The sequence below is a fragment of the Capra hircus genome, chromosome 17 (assembly GCF_001704415.2).
Source record: "Capra hircus breed San Clemente chromosome 17, ASM170441v1, whole genome shotgun sequence".
Classification (NCBI taxonomy): Eukaryota; Metazoa; Chordata; class Mammalia; order Artiodactyla; family Bovidae; genus Capra; species Capra hircus.
The window spans coordinates 33,995,892-34,014,935 of NC_030824.1; the positions used below are offsets into that span (position 1 = coordinate 33,995,892).

The 19,044-nt window shown below is 34.8% G+C and overlaps 1 protein-coding gene across 2 annotated transcripts in view; it reads right to left on the reverse strand.

Annotated features, from left to right (window-relative positions):
* Window positions 1-19,044, reverse strand: part of FSTL5 (follistatin like 5) — an 863,982-nt gene that overhangs the window by 95,384 nt on the left and 749,554 nt on the right. The window lies entirely within an intron of this gene.

A 19,044-nucleotide genomic window follows, 5' to 3' on the forward strand; every position in this document is an offset into this window, starting at 1 on the left:
CTAGTATTCTTGCCTGGAGCTTTCCATGGAGAGAGGAGCCTGGCAGGCAATAGACAATGTGCTCACAAAGAGTCGGACATGACTGAATGAAACATACACACGTTGGGTTTGTAATTCTCTCAATTTATTTATAGTTAGAAAAACCACTAGCAAGAGAGCTCTACACAAAATATATGTATAAGCATATATTTATCTAATGATAATATAATGATAAACACTGATTCTATTGTGGCACTTTTTTATGATTTAGGCCTGATCTCTGAGTACCACGTCTAACACTGATTTGTATACTCTAGGTAGTAACTCCAAAGCTCAGTTAAAATACTCTCCTTCTTCTCTAATTTGAACAAAAACAATTATTTTTCATCAGAGAGCCCATCCACCATTTGTATTTAATAATCATGAAACAAAATCAATAAAATGTTCATTATCAGCATTACCTAAACAGTTCTTTCAATGAAAAGATAATACTGACAGTAGATAAACCATATCTGGCATTTAGTAACTAAAATGAATACCAAAATAATTCTCACGCACCACAACCACAGAGGATGCTTCTCTTTCTTGCATAAAATTTGGAAAGTAATGTAAAAACCAGAGCACTTTGGAACAAGAAGCTCAGTATGCACTCTGCTGGTTTTGTTCTCCACCCTTAGATCTAATTCCAAAGAACCTGGAGGGCCCACTCATTTTTAAAATCCAGTCCAGAAGTACCAAGTTCACCAAAACCCCAGGGACATATAACAGTAGTATTTCCTGAACAGTGTAGTTGTTCCAGGCTTCCAGGACATAAACAAACAAACAAAAGAGGAAACTAAATATCCAATGTATGTTTCTGGTCATTATGGAGGGTTTGAATGAACGCCATTTTATAGAATGCACCACAATGATATTAAGATTACCATCAGCAGTGAGTGTCCATGGCACCCATCCGCAGGCAGCACAAGCCAAAAGGCAGAAATCTGTTCTCAGCACATGTCCAGAACACAGTACAGGATTTTACCTTCATTCATCAATTTTCAATGAAACATTATTTTCTACACCCAACATGTTTCTTTAGAAGAATCCTGAACATCTTTGACAAGGACCTATTTCATGAGAACCAAACACTATATAAAATACGTACTTGAGAAGCATGAAAAGGTGGGGAAGAGTGGGACCTAAGATTGATAAAAGTTTCTGAATATAGGGAAGTTGTTTACAAATTCTTTGCTGTTATGTAAAATCTCACAATGAAACCTGCCAAAATAACAGAAAGCATGAGTGACCTGACACGGAACTGTCAGCCAAACAACTGCTGAACCAGGAGCAATTTCCACCTCTTTGCTACAAAACTATTCAACAGTAAAATAAACTGCTCTGCTGGGAATTATTTCCTACTTTGTATGCTGTCACTAGAAGATGTCCCTGACCAGACTCACAATCATTTTTACAAAGCCATTAAAACTTTCCTGACAGTCACCCTAAATTTTCTTTGCTGTGCTTTATGCCATTATTTCTGATTATAGTCTATTAGGTCCCTTTTTATAGTAACAGTCCTCTTTTTCCAGGTTACAAAGATGAATACTTATTTCTGAGGATAGGAATAGTAGGGGAATACATTTCACATGCATTAGGCATTCAGTGGGATAAAAGAAAAGCTAAAAAACACCAGAGATGCAAAAGAAGATTAAGATAATATCCCAATGAGGAAAACTGTCAGGAATTAAAGAGTATCATTCAATCATCTTTATAGAAACGTATACTGCCTTTGAGAGTAAAAGGGTTAATAAGATTTTAGAGCTAATGAGAATGAGTCAATAATAAAAAGACAGTTCTAGCTCATAATTAATACTTATCTATTTCCTTGTGGGTCACTTACATATTTCATTATATATTTCCTGTGTATGAATTATCTTCTTCCAAAATTTTAAAGGAATATACCATTAGTGATAATGGAAATTTTAACTTAGCAATTAAAGTAGTGTCGAAGCTTCCTGATCTGCTAAACTAAAATTATAGTTTGAATAGTTGAATATATTTTGAATATATATATATATATATTCATCTTCTATAGGAATCAGTCATTTTCATTTATTGTATTGGTTTCCTATTAAAAATACTTAGCTCTTAAATCTCCAGTCTTGTATCTTTCCTCCTTTTCTTCACAGTCACTCCTGTGCCATTCATAGCGAGGATGAATGGATCTGTTACAAGCACCTCTGTTTCCCTTTCATCCAGCTCAACAGGAATCTGGCATTATTCTTTCCTCCCATCCTCTCTCTAATCACGGTTTGTCCACTGCCCTTTGCCTGCAGAAACAATCTGCCTACATTTAATGAATGTGCTAAGTCGTTTTAGTTATGTCCAACTCTTCATGACCCCATGGACTGTAGGCTGGTAGGCTCCTCTGTCTGTGGGATTTTCTAGGCAAGAACACTGGAGTAGGTTGCCATGCCCTCCTCCACGGGATCTTCCCAATTCAGGGATCAAACTCATGTCTTATGTCTCCTGCATTGACAGGAGGGTTTGTTACCACTAGCACCACCTGGGAAGCGCATATTTAATCTATAACTTTAGTTATACCTCCAGCTGCAATGGAACATGCACATGCCTTAGTAATTTAAGCAAACATTAATTGAATTCATCTGCTTTCCCTTCCAATAACCAATCTAATTCTCTCTATATTTTGAGCAAGTTTTTGAGAACCTTAGTTTCATTTCTTGACCTTTCATTCTAAATTGTTCATACTTCAAACTGGCATTTGAGAAACCCTGGCTTTTCCAAAAGAGAAGTCTTGAAAACTTATCAATGGCCTCAGAATTTACAATCATTGGTCTTCACTTCTTGCTGGGGAGGATTTATTGGACACTTTCTATGTGAAAGATATCATGCAAAGCTATGTTTGGGAAGAAAAACATGAATATGAATGAATGCCTGCTCTCAAGTTGCTTATCATTTCTCTCATATTCAGCTGTTTCAGACATTTAGTTCTTCCTGGAATATGGTTTTTCATTGTTGTAAGACAGAATTAGCAATCAGTGGCCCCAGACCAAATTCAGTCCGCTACTCATTTTGATATGAGGCTTAGGAATTAAGATTTTTTTTTTTTGGCATTTTTTTTAATGGTTGAAGAAAAGTCAAAAGAAGAATACTATGCGGTGACACGTAAACATCAAATGGTATTCAAATTCATATAAATAAATAATTATTGGAACATAGCTACACCCACTCATTTAAATAGTATCTATCATGTGGGGAGAGAGCAAATTAGCCAAGATGGCATGTTCAGGCTCCCTCGCCCCACGTTTTGTAATTAATGACTATGCAACAGCTGAGATCACTTTTAGTACTGCACATGCATGTCAGGAGGTTTATGTAACAGCTGAGAGCATTTGTAACACTGTGCGTGTGCATCACGAGGTACTCACTTGGTCACAGGTATTTTGTGCAGTACACCTGTATAAGCTTCACCAGGAAAGCCCTGGCTGCTGCTGCTGCACTGGGGCTACATTGGAGTGACACCATGATTATGTTATATGAGGTTATGATATGGCTCCATTATGGCTATTTTATGGTTCTGTTGTGGCTGCTGCTAAGGCTGCTCTGTCAGCCAGGAGAGAGGCTGTGTTATGGCTGCCTTGCCAGCCAGAAGAGAATAAACATATCTGCAGATCCTATGGCTCCTCAAATCTTCCAGCCTTCAAGTTTGCACCTTGCCTACCCTGGGTAGTAGGGTACCCAGTGAAAAGAGTACCTCACAGTGAACAGTGAGGACAGTGTGAATAGCAAGACAATTGCATCACAGACAGCATAAACGATACATATATCAGCATTTAAAAGGCAAACAACTCAATTAAAAAATGGACAGAGGACCTGAATAGGTATTTTTCCCAAAGACACACAGATGGACAACAGGCCTATGAAAACAGACACCAATCATCAGGGAAATGCAAATTAAAACTACAGTGAGACATCGCATGACATCTGCCAGAATGGCGGTCATCAAAATGACAGCAAATAAAGAACCTGCCTGCCAATGCTGGAGGCACCAGAGACGTGGGTTCAATTCCTTGGTCAGGAAGATTCCATGGAGGAGATGGCAACACACTCCAGTATTCTTGCCTGGACAATCTCATGGACAAAGGAGTCTGCCAGGCTACAGTCCATGGGGTCGCAAAGACTCTAACATGACTCAGCACACAGGCAATTTAAACCTACTCTTAGCTAGATTATATAGATAGGTACCATGCATCTAGCTACATTATCTGTGTATCTATATCTTAAATAGCTGTCATTCATGTACCTGTTTGTGTGTTCATGTGCGTGTATGTATTCTCCTTTTTAAATTTATTTTCTATTAAATTTTGGAATCAACTTTAATACTTTCTTTAATACAGTACACTTTCTTCTCTCTATTATGCTTCTATTTCAAATTGCATGGTGTTTTGGGGAAGACAAGGAGGGAGGAAGACCTGATGAATGGCAAGGCCAAATATTAATTCCTGGTTGTCATCCAACCATGATAATAATAAGGCAAAAAGAATGAATAAACTCTTAAAGGAATTGAATGTAAAATAAAGAGAGCAGAAAATCAAAGTCTGAGACTTGACTTTCCTGAAGTCACCAGAAGGGAAAGAAGCTAAAGAAACTACTAAAGGTGGAATTTAACTAATAGGATTAAGTGACAACCAGGGTATGTTATAGCCTGGAACCCATATCAGCAAACTTGTATTTTGCATGGTCCGTATAGTAAATAGCTAAGGCTTTGCTATTCATATTACCTTCATCTGCATTAAAGCGCAGACAACATATATTTTTCTTCCAGATTTATTGAAATATAATTGACATACAGCACTGTCACTGTGTACATTTAAGGTATACAACATAATAATTTAACTTCCATCATGGAATGATTATCATACTAAGTTTAGTGAGCATCTATCATCTCACATAAATGCAAAATAATAGACAGAATTGTTTTCCCTTGTGATGAGAACTCTTATTGTTTACTCTCTTAATGATATTCATATATAACATGAGACAGTGTTCATTAAACTCGTCATGTCATCCATTACATCCTTAGCATTTATTTATCTTATAACTAGAAGTTTGTATCACATTCAGGTAATTCTATCTTTCTCCATTCTCTGCCTTGCTGCTGCTACGTCGCTTCAGTCGTGTCTGACTCTGTGCGACCCCATGCATGGCAGCCCACCAGGCTCCCCCGTCCCTGGGATTCTCCAGGCAAGGACGCTGGAGTGGGTTGCCATTTCCTTCTCCAAAGTATCAAAGTGAAAAGTGAAAGTGAAGTTGCTGAGTTGTGTCCGACTCTTCGCAGCCTCATGGACTGCAGCCTACCAGGCTCCTCCATCCATGGGATTTTCCAGGCAAGAGTACTGGAGTGGGCTGCCATTGCCTTCTCCATTCTCTGCCTTGGGTGACCTCAAATCTGATCTCTTTTCTATGAGTTTGTTTACCTGTTTATTTTTAAAGTATAATTAATACTATGTTAGGTCACAAGGCACTAATAGTGATGCAATCTTTCTATATATTGCAAAATGATCACCACAATAAATCTAGTTACTACCTGTCACCATACATAGATACTACATTATTATTGACTATACTCCCCCACACTATACATTTTGTCCCCATAACTTATGTATTTTGTAACTGGAAGCTTGTACCTCAATCTCCCTCACCAATTTCATTCATTTCCCCACCCCTCCCCTCAGATACTCTCACCTTTTTGTTCTCTTTATCTATGACTTCATTTCTGTCTTGCTATGTTTGTTCACTTGTGATTTTTTTTTTAGATTACATATATAAGTGAAATCATACTGTATTCATCTTCCTCTGATTTATTTTAGTTACCATAATACCCACTAGGTTCATCTACATTGTCAAAAATGGCAAGGTTTCACTCATCTTTATGGATGAGTAATATTCCATGGTATAAATAAATCAAGTCTTTTTTATCCATGTCATCTGTTGATGGGCACTTAGGTTGCTTCCATATCTTAGCTATTGTAAATAATGCTAGAGTGAACTTATTATTTGTTTTCTTCAGAAAAATACTCAGAAATGGAATTCCTTGATTGTATGGTAATTCTATTTTTAATTTTCTTAGGAAGTTTCATATTATTTTCCATAGTGGCTGCATCTATGTACAATTCCACCAGCTTGGGCAGATTCTTTACAACTGAGTCACTTAGGAAGCCCTTGACTTATATTCTGGAAGTTTAAAAAACTAAGCAATTCTACAAAGTAATAAATAAACTATGAGGTAGTAAAATGAGAAAGTAATTGACAATAATAATAATGCATAACCCTACATATAGAACATTAGTATACTCAACATGTAAGATAGCTTGTTTAAACATACTTTATAGGCTAGGTCTCTCTAATATATAAAGAAAGGCAAATACATGAACTTCTGTATAATTTGGATTACAAATGCATTCTGTCATTTGCATAGCTGTGAATGAAAACACAATGCAATAGTATTATAAAGAAGGCAGAAATAAGTATGCAACAAATCAGGTTACCTAAGCTGAATACACTCAAATTGGGTACCACATTGTGGGTTCACCCAAGAGTAGTATATAGATGCATCTAGATACAGAATGAACTACTGGGAATGAATTTTGAGTCAAAGGTAAAGAGAGAGGCTTTGATGTTTGATAAAAATGTAAGCATTTAATTCGAAAACCCCTAGACATATTGTCGACCTGATTCTCTCACTGATCTGATCCTTAACTATGAAAATAAATTGGTTTCATATATAAACTACTGCATAGAAAATAAATTAATGAAAGCCTACTGTGCATCACAGGGAGCCCTACTCAGTGCTCTGTGGTGACCTCATTGGGAAGGGAATCCAAAGCAGAGGGGATATATGTATAGCTGATTCACTTTGGTGTACAGCAAAACTGACACAATATTGTAAAGCAACAATACTCCAATGATTATTTTTTAAGAAAATAATAGTTCAGCGGTTCTCCTGGCTTAACATTACTGCTTCTTTGCCAGTCAGATTCCTAAGACTGGCAGGAGATTCTGCTCCCTTGAAGGTAGCTGAGAATTGGGAAGAAAAAGATTTTGCAAAAAGAAAAAAAATTAAATCTTACTGAAAATATGTAACGGTAATCTTTATTATTTTCCAACAAATGATCTGTTCTTCAGCAAGATTGTTCTCATCAAAATTTCATAAAAACCAATAATTTCCCACAGTGACTAAAAAGCATATCACACATTTTATTAATCAAATTCCTTTTAATCTACATTTAAAAAGCCACATTTCCAAAACCTATATAATTCACCCCTAATTACTATGGGTCTTACTCATTTCTTCTTGTCTGAATTTTCATAGCATTTATATTCAGTGTAACATGATTTGGCCTTTAATCATGTATTATCATTCCCACCTAAAATGTTAGCCTTTGCTATTCCTGTATTTCTACATTTTCCAAACATACTGGGGAAGGTACAATAGTACTTCGGCAAACACATGTTTAAGTATCACTTATTGTAGCAAAAATAAAGGGAGTGGAACCATAAGGTGTGTATTTCTCAAATATGATGTTAAATCCTATGCCATGTTATCCAGAATCACTGAGAAACCAAATTTTAGAGCACTTTCAAATTATGGTCTCTGGATGGCTGCCAGTGGCATATCATTTGTTACCAAACTGAGAATAGTATAGAAATGGAAAATAATCACTTAGAATCTTTATATATACAAATATTTGTATTTAAATTTGAGCTATTCATGAGTATACTAGATATAATATATTCCTTTTAATCTTGCTTTGCTAAATATAGCTTATGTTTATATTTTATATATACATTTATATAACTAAATATATAACTAGAAAACCTTCATCTTACAATAACATATTAAACAATTTAATATCAATGGTTATCTCCCTTATTGGATTTTTTTAAGGCAATGAAGTTAAAGTACTTTCATAAATTTTTCAAGATCATTGTTTATAACACAAGTTTTACAACTGCTATTTTCTACAATTAGATATATTCAATTTATGTAATTCTTGTTGCCATTTCATTTATGAAAATGTCATAAACAGTCTAGTTCATATTAATCAAAGTATAGGTAATCATGGCAGTTGAGGGCTGATTTGCCTTAATTTGGCTTATCAAAGAAAATTGCCAGACAGCATTATTTTGATTCTAGGATATCAAAGTTACTCAGACCACATAGAAATAGAAATTTTCATCCTTTCTTTTAATATAAAGTTTATGCATGTATGTCTTTCAGTGATATAATAAAAATGGAGCAGACAACATTACAGTATCATAAACTGAGGACTGGTTTCTTTTTAGAAGCAATGCATTAGACAGATTAAAACATAGGCTTTGAGGTCAACCAGACATAGACGTAATCCAGTTTTATACTCACATTAGCTGTATGAATACTCCTCTAAAGCTTTATATCACCTGTATAATATTATCAATCACATAGGACTAATACATAGGTTAAATGAGGTTATGTTTGAAAAGGTCAAATGAGCAATATGTACTACCTGTTATTTTCATATAGAAAATTCACCATGGGCTACGTTTCATGAAAATTATAACAGTCTATGAATTTTTCATCATTTTTTTCAGTTTCCAAAATGCTTTGGAGGGAAGTTGTATATATTTAAGAATTTCAGATAGGTGCTTCAAATATAGAATAAGAGTTGCATAATAATAAGAAAAAATTTCCCTTTATCATTTTGCGGTTCAGTGATATTGAGCTAATTATCTTTTCTCAATTTCCTTATCTAGAAATTGAGAGGGTTAATTAGCATTTGTCCATTGTTCTGATAAAAGAAAAAAAAAAGGTATTTGAATTACTTCTACCCTGCTTAAGCAGAAAATATTTTACTAGTTTTTAGAAGTACTAGTGTTATTGTATTAGGTCCACCCATTTTGTTGCCAATGGCACAATTTCTTTTTTGTTTTGTTTTGGCCATTCCATGAAGCTTGCAAGATTTTAGTTCCCCAATCAAAGATTGAACCTGGACCCTTGGCAGTGAAAGCTCAGAGTCCTAACCACTGGATTACCAGGGAAATCCCAGAATCTCATTCTTTTCCATGACCAATATTCTACTGTGTGTGTGTTTGTGTGTGTGTGTAAATCACATCTTTAACCATGCATCTGTTGATGGGCAATTGGGTTGCTTCCATATTTTGACTATTGCAAATAATACTACAATGAATATAAAGGTGCATGAATCTTTTCTAATCAGTGTTTTTATGTTCTCTGGATATATATTCAGCAGTGCAATTGCTGGGTCATATGGTAGTTCCCTTTATAGCTTTAGGAGGAGCCTCTGTACTGATTTCCACAGTGACTGTAGCAGTTTACATTCACACCAACAGTGTAGGAAGGTTCCCTTTCCTCCAAATCCTCACTAGTATTTGTTATTTGTAGAGTTTTTAATGATGGCCATCTTCAGAGGAGTGAGGTGAATAACCAATTTAAAAAGAAACAAATTTGTAGAGTATTAAATTTTTCAAATGTCTACAGAACATAAAAGAGACGAAAGAACCTTAGACGTTTTGTGAAGGCAAGGCTAAATAATATGTTTGTTGGATCTCCTGGTTTGGGGTTGATACAAGTTTCAGTGAACACTGAGAATCCAGGGGCAGGGACTTAAGGTCTATTTGGAAAGGCATAAATTTGAATAATAGGAAAATCAAATTAAATGTCAAGACCGTGGGTTTCCCTTTAGATACAAGAACCAGTAGAGTTCAACAAAATGTCCTTTGAACTGAAAGCTAATACTAAGTGCTAAAGGAATTAGACAAATATGAGGGATATCAGGACATGTAAATTATATGGAGGCACAAGGTTCATGATGGATCAATTCAATAAAATGTAGTGTAGTTAGTTGGAATTAAAAAATTAGTTGTGTTTCATTCCATTCTCCAAAGTGATGAAGATTTGATTTTTATAAAGGTGATTTGTACAAAGGTTATGAAACAGCAAATGTGCTCTTTCCTAACTTTATTTAACAAAGCACAATTGGTAAGTTGGTTAGATAGAGTGAATATATATCATTTAAAAATTCTTTTTTTCACCTGATAACACATGAACTAAAGTTCACACAAAAAAATAAAAATAAAAAATATAGAAAGATGAAAGTTACTTCTGTGTCCTGGATTCTAATTTTTTAAGTAACAAAAGAGAATATTTGTTTAAATGGTCATTCTAACTATGAATTAATAGTAAAGATTAAAAGGACTAAAAGAAGACTCTGGATTAATTTACCTTGACATTTCATTTGAAGCATCAAGATAAATTAATTCAAATAGATTCATTTAAAATGTATTTTGTGCATGTTCTTAGTCTGACTCTTAGTCTGTTCTGTGTCTGACTCTTTGGGACCCCATGTACTGTAGCCTGCCAAGCTCTTTGTTAATGGGATTGTCCAAGAAAGAATACTGGAATGGTCTGTCATTTCCTCCTTCAGGGGATCTTCCTGACCCAGGGACCAAACCTACATCTCGTGTCTCCTGCATTGGAAGGGGGATTTTTACCACTGAGCTACCTGGGAAGCCCAAAATGTATTATAAACTCAAGCAATTTTATTTTGATAGATTTCATTTCTCTGTGTTCTTATTATATTACTTAAGCAAATGTAGATTTTTAAATAAATAATACCTGTGAAACAGATTATCAGGCAGTTGAAGGAATGACTTCTCCAAAACAGGATTGAGGCAAAAAGCTTGAAGTTTAGTTTGGGAGATCATAAGCTGTAACAAACTATCTTTAGCCATTTAAGGGACTTTCGTATAGATTCTATTCCTTGATGCTTTCTAGCTCTTTTATTAAATGGAGTAAATTAAATTAGTTATTATTGGTATAAATCCATAGGATAAAAATGAAACAAAGCTAAACTTTTAATGAAAAAAGTCAAGCAATTTGAATGAGATTGTATACCAGAAAGAAGTTCCCTTCCCTTTCTTTAAATGCATGATTTTTTTTAATGCTAATTTAAGGATTTTTCTTTTTGGGGACATTAGTTGATGAGCAAAACATGTTTTACTGATTACTTTTCTAAGAATATCTATGTCATCCTCCTCTGAATAGCTTACTTTGTCTAGCAACCATTTAAAATTGTTGATGTAGAAGTGTAAATTGAGGTAATTTTATGATTGATGTGTTCTCTACATTTGTTCAGTACAGTGTATATCACTTAGGAATTTGTTTTTGGAGGAAAGTAATCTCACAATGCAAATGGCACAGGGTCATCTTGATGGAGTTCACTGTCTCCCCATATTAGCTGGCAGAGGGCGCTTTATGTGGAAGGCAGGCTTAATCATTTTGTTCAAAATGACATTGACTGAAAAATATTATTCTGAAGTATGGTAGATTTATATTCAAAAATTATAAGGCTGGTTAGAGGATAATTATACACATGTGTACTGAACTGTATTATAATTCACACATTAATTTACGCCACATAGGAACACCTATACTGCGTATCATTGCACCTTACTTTTGTGGTCAACATTCTTTAAAAGTCATTTTAGCAGGATTCATGTTATTAACTAGTTAATTATTATTATTGCAAAAAACTTCTATTTCTCATAGGTATGAAGTGAGTGGATACTGGCCAAATAATTTATACACATATAAAATATTTTTCTATGTTTGTACTAATTAATGTAAAATATAAAATTATACCCATTTTAAAATCAAATGTTGTAAACCTTTAAAAATAAATGTTCCATTAAAAAATAAATTACTTCTGCATCTACCTTCTTTATGGGTAAGAGGACAGATCAAAAGCACATTTTTTTGTATTTTCTTTTTAAAACTATATCTTTATTATATTGCCTTCAGAATTGCATTTGGTCTTGTCCCTTTTTACTGACAAATCTGAAAAAGTTCTGCCACGCTATCCAGCTCAGGAATATTCTCGAGTAATAAAGTGAAGACAATATGGAATAAGAGTTCACCAAAACTGCCTCTGTGATTTAGTTCAGTGCAAATCCTTGAGGTATGTAGATTATATAACCCCCCTTTTGTTTTGCATCTTTAAGCTTTCCAAATAATTTCAGAAGTAAACTATAGGACATAAGATAATTTTTGCACAATTATATTCACTATATCTATACACTGAAAGTTACATATTTTAAGAAATTTAGAAAACATAAAACCATTATATGATAAATTATATGGAGAAATATTTAATTGTCATTGTAAACTTTCAGCAATATTTTAAAAATTTGTGATTTAGTCATTTAATAAAATAAAGACATTAATTTACTATATTGTTTTCCATCCTTCAAATTATTCAAACTGAGACTAATGACCTATCTAAATATAGAAAGAGATATTAATGAAATGACAAGCTTTCAGTGTTAAATTAATATTTTGACAACTACTGTTGAAATAGAAAATGTTAGCAATGGTAAATCAAGTAAGAGATTAAAGTTAAATATAAAGTTTAAGAAATATCAAGAAAAAATAAGGACTAAAATTAGAATAAATCATGAAGATCATAAATCTAATCCTCAAAACATTACAAAAAAGTATGTAGTTTTCAACATATTAAGAAAATACGAAAGTTAGGGATTTTTTAAGCAATATTATCCTTCAGAGAGAAACATCACAAGAAAATATCTAATATTGATGATTTATGAAATATTTCTGAGCACATTAGTTAAAGTGATTAAATGTGATTAATTACATGAAGACAGACTGGGAATGCACAAAGTAAAAAACTACTACTTTTTAAACTAAATTTTTTTTTTTTTTTTTTTTACCATGCCAATCTGTTACTTTGAATAAGTCAACTGGTACTTTTTTGTGTGAAAACAGCTAAATCTTAGACCAGAAACAGTAATTTAAGAACCATAGACTGATTTACATAATTTTGTAATTCTCAAGTAAAAATGTTTTATGTTTAAAGACATTTGTATGAATGATTTTTATATTGAGATCAATGTTAGCCTCAAGAAGTTTCTATTGAAAAATCCAAATTCCTATAAGCACATTTCTTTCTCAAGTACATAAAATGTGCTCTTAGGTGTATACAGTGAATCCTTATACCTCATATAAAAAATGTGATGGCAATACATTGTCTGAGACACATACATAATTCTGATCACATCCAAATAACTTGGCTGGTTCTTATTAATAATCTCTCAAAGACTTAGTATGTTATTTTAGATAAAATTACTTGACCCAATTAATATGCTATAGAACTCCATTGAAAGACTGTTGCACAATTTACATGCTTCCCACGACTGTCCCCTAATGTTAGGCTTGCATACTTCAAGTGCGTTAGAGGCACAATGTGAGAATTTCGTGAGTGTGATTTTTAATGAAAGATTAAAAAGTTTCTTTAAATCCAAGGCTTGAAAAACCAATTTCATAAATTTGTTTCTTTTAAAATCTACAGCGTGATCTTCCAAGAAACAGTTAGAGGTAGTTTACATTACTCTCTTTAGGTAGCCTTTGCAAGATACTATTGTAATCACAAAGGGATGAAAGCTTAAATTTTTATCATTTTATAACTCTTTGTAAATTAAGCCATGTTTGAATAGAAACCCACTGAGAACAGAATAAGTGGGGAAACACTTCGATTACCTTTCTGAAATATACAAGTGGTATTGAATTCAAAAGTTTGCTCAATGGCTTCATGGGAAAATAAATTGTCTGCATGGTATAACGGGGCTGATGTTTTAACAATTATTTTTGTGGACAGAATTTGAAGAGGTAATAATTGGATTAGAAACAGAAGGAGATGCTGGGAAGGGAATTGAGAAATGCCCTAAAGTCTGAGCTGCTCTTGGAGAGGGGCACACCAGCAGAGAGAAAAATATGGACATAGAAAAGAGAGGTCTGTTTTCCCATTTCTAATCTCAGTTTCAATTTCTTGATTCCTGAGTATTCTGCACACTGTGGACAAACTATCCCTATGTACAAGTTCCATTCTAATAGGGTACTAATCATATTATTTATAAAGACAAGGCCATTTTCTTATGTAGAAATTCTAAGCCTAGATAATAGACATTTTACATCAGACTTTCTGCAGAAAATATGTTCCACTAGACTTAAAGTTGCATCAAAACCAGGACTGGAATCTTCACATTTCAACATATAAGACCCATGCACGATGAGGGCCTGAGCCATCAAAGGCTTCCTTGGAGGCTCAGATGGTAAAGAATTTGCCTGCAATGCAGAAAACCCAGGTTCCAACCCTGGGCTGGGAAGATTCCCTGGAGAAGGAAATGGCTACCCACTCCAGTCTTCTTGCCTAGGAAATCAGACAAGCCTGGCAGGCTACAGTTCATGGGGCCGCAAAAAGTTGAACATGACTAAGCAACTAACATACACACACACACACACACACACACACACACACACACACACGCATGATAAAATATATGTGATTTTCTTCCAAGCTCTTCTAGTCCCCAGAAAAGAATAAATAATACCATGGTATATATAGAAAACAGCGGCTGAGTGAACTGAAGGAAAAAAAAAAAAGTGTTGAAGATTAAAAGAGTTGTAGACATGTAGATATGTTGACAAAATACTTGAAAACCAGAAGAGTGAAAAAGTTGGTAACCTTGGAAAAGCTTGTCATCCCTGAACCTGTAATCAAAACGTTTTTCCAAACCCATTTCAGTTTGAGTTCTGAAGTTACAAGTCTGGGATAGAATTCTATTTGCTTGAAGTTCACACTTATTGCTGGTGACAAGATGAAAGTACATACAACTAGGACAAATATAGCCAGAATCCTATCTAGTTAGGCTAAATCACAAAAAAAAAAAAAAAGGAAAAAAGAGAGATGAAAGTATAAATAAAATAACATTCTATGAATCTTCAACCAACTATCAAAAGCTCAAATCTGATGCAATCTGACATTGCACCAAAATTGAATTTTTATTTAGAGCAAGCAAAGAGCATCTTCTAAGAGATTTCATCAAAAATTCTATACTCTAAATATTTTGGTTTGCATCTAAATGTTACTGGTCAATGAGTTATATTGGGGATTGCACTGCTCTTCTCTTAATATCAACAGTGACTTTGAAAAATACTATATCTATGTTTAATCTTTTTGTATGTGTGTGGGATAAATGATTCCAAATGCCTCATTTCCTCTACTCACACTCAAGAGATTTATCTCCTAAAATCCAGAAGAGCTAGATTTTTTTTCTATATTAGCACTCTAACCTATCTTGGACTGAGCATCTGCACAGTATATTTTGACTGTGTGATTCTGAATTAAGAGACCCATGAGATTGATTGCATGTGTGTATGCTAAGTCACTTTATTCATGTCCAGACTCTTTGTGAGCCCATGAACTTGCCTGGCTCCTCTGTCCATGGGATTCTCCAGTTAAACAAAAACCAACTGGAGTAAGTTACATGCTCTCCTCCAGGGAATCTTCCTGATAACAGAGGTCAAACCCACATCTCTTATGTCACCTCCACTGGCAGAGGTAGATTCTTTTCAGCTAGTGCCACGCGGGAAGCTCAGAGATTATGTTTACCCTAACAATTCAATGATCATTAATTTTATGAAACATTTTTCACAAACACATGAAAAGAGGAATGCTGTTTTGTGGGAATTGTAAAGTAAGGAGAAATAGTAGGTTGAGGAAAGAATTAGATGCATACAACTTTAAACTCAGACAATGCATAAAGATGAAGAGCCTAAGGCTATATGCAACGGAGTTTTCAATAAATGCATTTCATAAATGTTATTTGATTACCTGCCATCTGTAAGGCAGGTACTGAAGTACCTGTATTCTCAAGGACACTGGAAATAACAAATTTAATCAAAGCCTTGACTAATGGAGTTAGTAAGATATGGTGGAGTGTATTCTCTGTCAGCTAGGCTATGGCTAGGCTATGTTGCCCAATTTTTACGTCAACAACTAATCTGATAGAGAATGGATAAACAACAGAGTCTCACTGTATGACGTAGGGAACTATATTCAGTATCCTGTGATAAACCATAATGGAAAAGTATACATATATATATATATATATATGTATACGTGAATCACTTTGCTGTACAATAGAAACTGATATAATATTATACATCAACTATACTTTAATAAAAAGAACTAGTCTGGTGTCTCTGTGAAAGTGTTATGGATGTGATTAACATTTAAAATTTGTTGGCTCTAATATAGACCTATGATAGATCATTACCCCTATGATGTGAGTGGACCTCATCCAATCAGTTGAAGGCCTTCAGATTTAAGATTGAGGTTTCCCACAGAAGAAGAAATCCTGCCTTAGAGCTTCCACATAGAAATATACTTGAGTTTCTAGTCTGGCTACAGATGTTAGACTCAAGACTCCAATATTGCCTTGTATCAACAGTCTGCTGACACAGTCTAAGGTTTTTGAATTCCATGATGAATATCAACTCATATTTGAATTTCCTGCTGTGTGGTCAGCCCTACAAATTTGACACACATTCCACTCCACCAACCATTACCAGAGCCAGTACCTTAAAATTAGAATATGGAGCAAAAGTTAGTGATGGAGAGAGATAAATCCAGACCTAATATTAATTCTACTGGTTCTGTTTTTTTCCGGAGAAAAATTTTATTTTGGCAGCAGTTCAATTCAGTTCAGTCACTCAGTCATGTCCAACTCTTTGTGACCCCATGAATCACAGCACACCAGGCCTCCCTGTCCATCACCAACCCGCAGAGTTCACTTAAACTCATATCCATCGAGTCAGTGATGCCATCCAGCCATCTCATCCTCTGTCATCCCCTTTTCATCCTGCCCCTAATCCCGCCCAGCAGCAGGGTCTTTTCCAATGAGTCAACTCTTCACATGAGGTGGCCAAAGTATTGGGGTTTCAGCTTCAGCATCAGTCCTTTCAATGAACCCCCACGACTGATCTCCTTTAGGATGGACTAGTTGGATCTCCTTGCATTCCAAGGGACTCTCAAGAGTCTTCTCCAGCACCACAGTCCAAAAGCATCAATTCTTCAGTGCTCAGCTTTCTTCACAGTCCACCTCTCACACCCATACATGACCACTGGAAAAACCATGGCCTTGACTAGACGGACCTTTGTTGGCAAAGTAATGTCTCTGCTTTGGAATGTACTATCTAGGTTGGTCATAACTTTTCTTCCAAGGAGTAAGCGTCTTTTAATTTCATGGCTGCAATCACCATCTGCAGTGATTTTTTTTTTAATTTTTATTTTTACTTTATTTTACTTTCCAATACTGTATTGGTTTTGCCATACATTGACATGAATCCACCACGGGTGTACATGCATTCCCAAACATGAACCCCCCTCCCACCTTCCTCCCCATAACATCTCTCTGGGTCATCACCGTGCACCCAGCCCCAAGCATGCTGTATCCTGCGTCGGATTTTGGAGCCAAAAAAAATAAAGTCTGATACTGTTTCCACTGTTTCCCCATCTATTTCCCATGAAGTGATGGGACCAGATGCCATGATCTTTGTTTTCTGAATGTTGAGCTTTAAGCCAACATTTTCACTCTCCTCTTTCACTTTCATCAAGAGGCTTTTTAGTTCCTCTTCATTTTCTGCCATAAGGGTGGTGTCATCTGCCTATCTGAGGTTACTGATATTTCTCTTAGCAATCTTGATTCCAGCTTGTGCTTCTTTCAGTCCAGCGTTTCTCATGATGTATTTTGTGTATAAGTTAAATAAGCATGGTGACAATATACAGCTTTGACGTACTCCTTTTTCTACTTGGAAACAGTCTGTTGTTACATGTCCAGTTTTAACTGGTGCTTCTTGACCTGCATACAGGTTTCTCAAGAGGCAGGTCAGGTGGTCTGATATTCCCATCTCTTTTGGCATAAAACCTAGAAATTTTCTCATGAAATTTGTTTATAGTTAGACATGTAAATCTAGTAGAAAGTGGCACCAGATAGCTTTCATCCTCTAAAATTAACATCTTCTTGTATTTTAGCAGAAAACAAAATAGATTCACATAAGAAGCAATTATTTACCATTTATTCTCAGAGCATAGCACCATCAATTTTTCTTTTTTCTACTTCTGTATGCTTGTGTATCATGAAAATGTCTCTGTATACATATTCTAATTATTTAAACTCATCACATTAAGGAATAACACAATAAAGCAATGTGAAATAAAAGTTTATCTATTCTAGGCTTTATTTCACATATATTGATTATAATAATTTCATAAGAAGTTTCTCTTTTTTTGGTATAAGCAAAAATCCCTATATTCTGTATTTGAAAATTATAAACAAGATGTAATTTTAGCCAATTGTCCATTCTCCATATTATTCTTAGTGCTTTACCAAATATATTGGTCAGTTAGAAATGTATTTGTATTTTAATTTCAATATTCAAATTTCAGGAATGTCATCTATTTAAACACACACTATTTGACAGTTTCTCCTGAAAAACACAAATCTAACTTTTCCTACTCATTTTGCTTGTTTTTCCATTAGCATGTAGAAATTTTGTAAATGTTTGTTTTATATAAGATAGGAACACTAACTTTCTGTCCTTATATCTTTTTGTTTCACAATAGGCATTTCTATCATTAATCCCATATGTACAATGACTGTAAGATTTCCAGGAGCTATGATTTGAAAATTCTGAATCATCAATTAGTTCATATAATCAATTATCCCTGATTTGTCATTGGTGGTGTGTACAGTGGATGTGGATTCTCAGGCTGAAGGATGTGAGCTAAGGCTATCATCACTGATGTGATGATGATGATGATGATGATGATGATGATCAGTGATGATGATCACTGATGATGTCTGGTTTCCATCATCTCTTCAAGTTTTATCTTTCTTATAGAAAAATATACATTGTGTGTGTGTGTGTGTGTGTGTGTGTGTTATTTGTAGGTGCCTCAGAAGGTAAAGAATCTACCTTCAATGCAGGAGACCCGAGTTCGATCCCTGGGGAGGGAATATACCCTAGAGAAGGAAATGGTAACCCACTGTAGTATTCTTGCCTGACAAACTCCACAGACAGAGGAGCCTGGTGGGCTACAGTCCATGGGTTGCAAAGAGTAGGACATGACTGAGCAACTAACATTT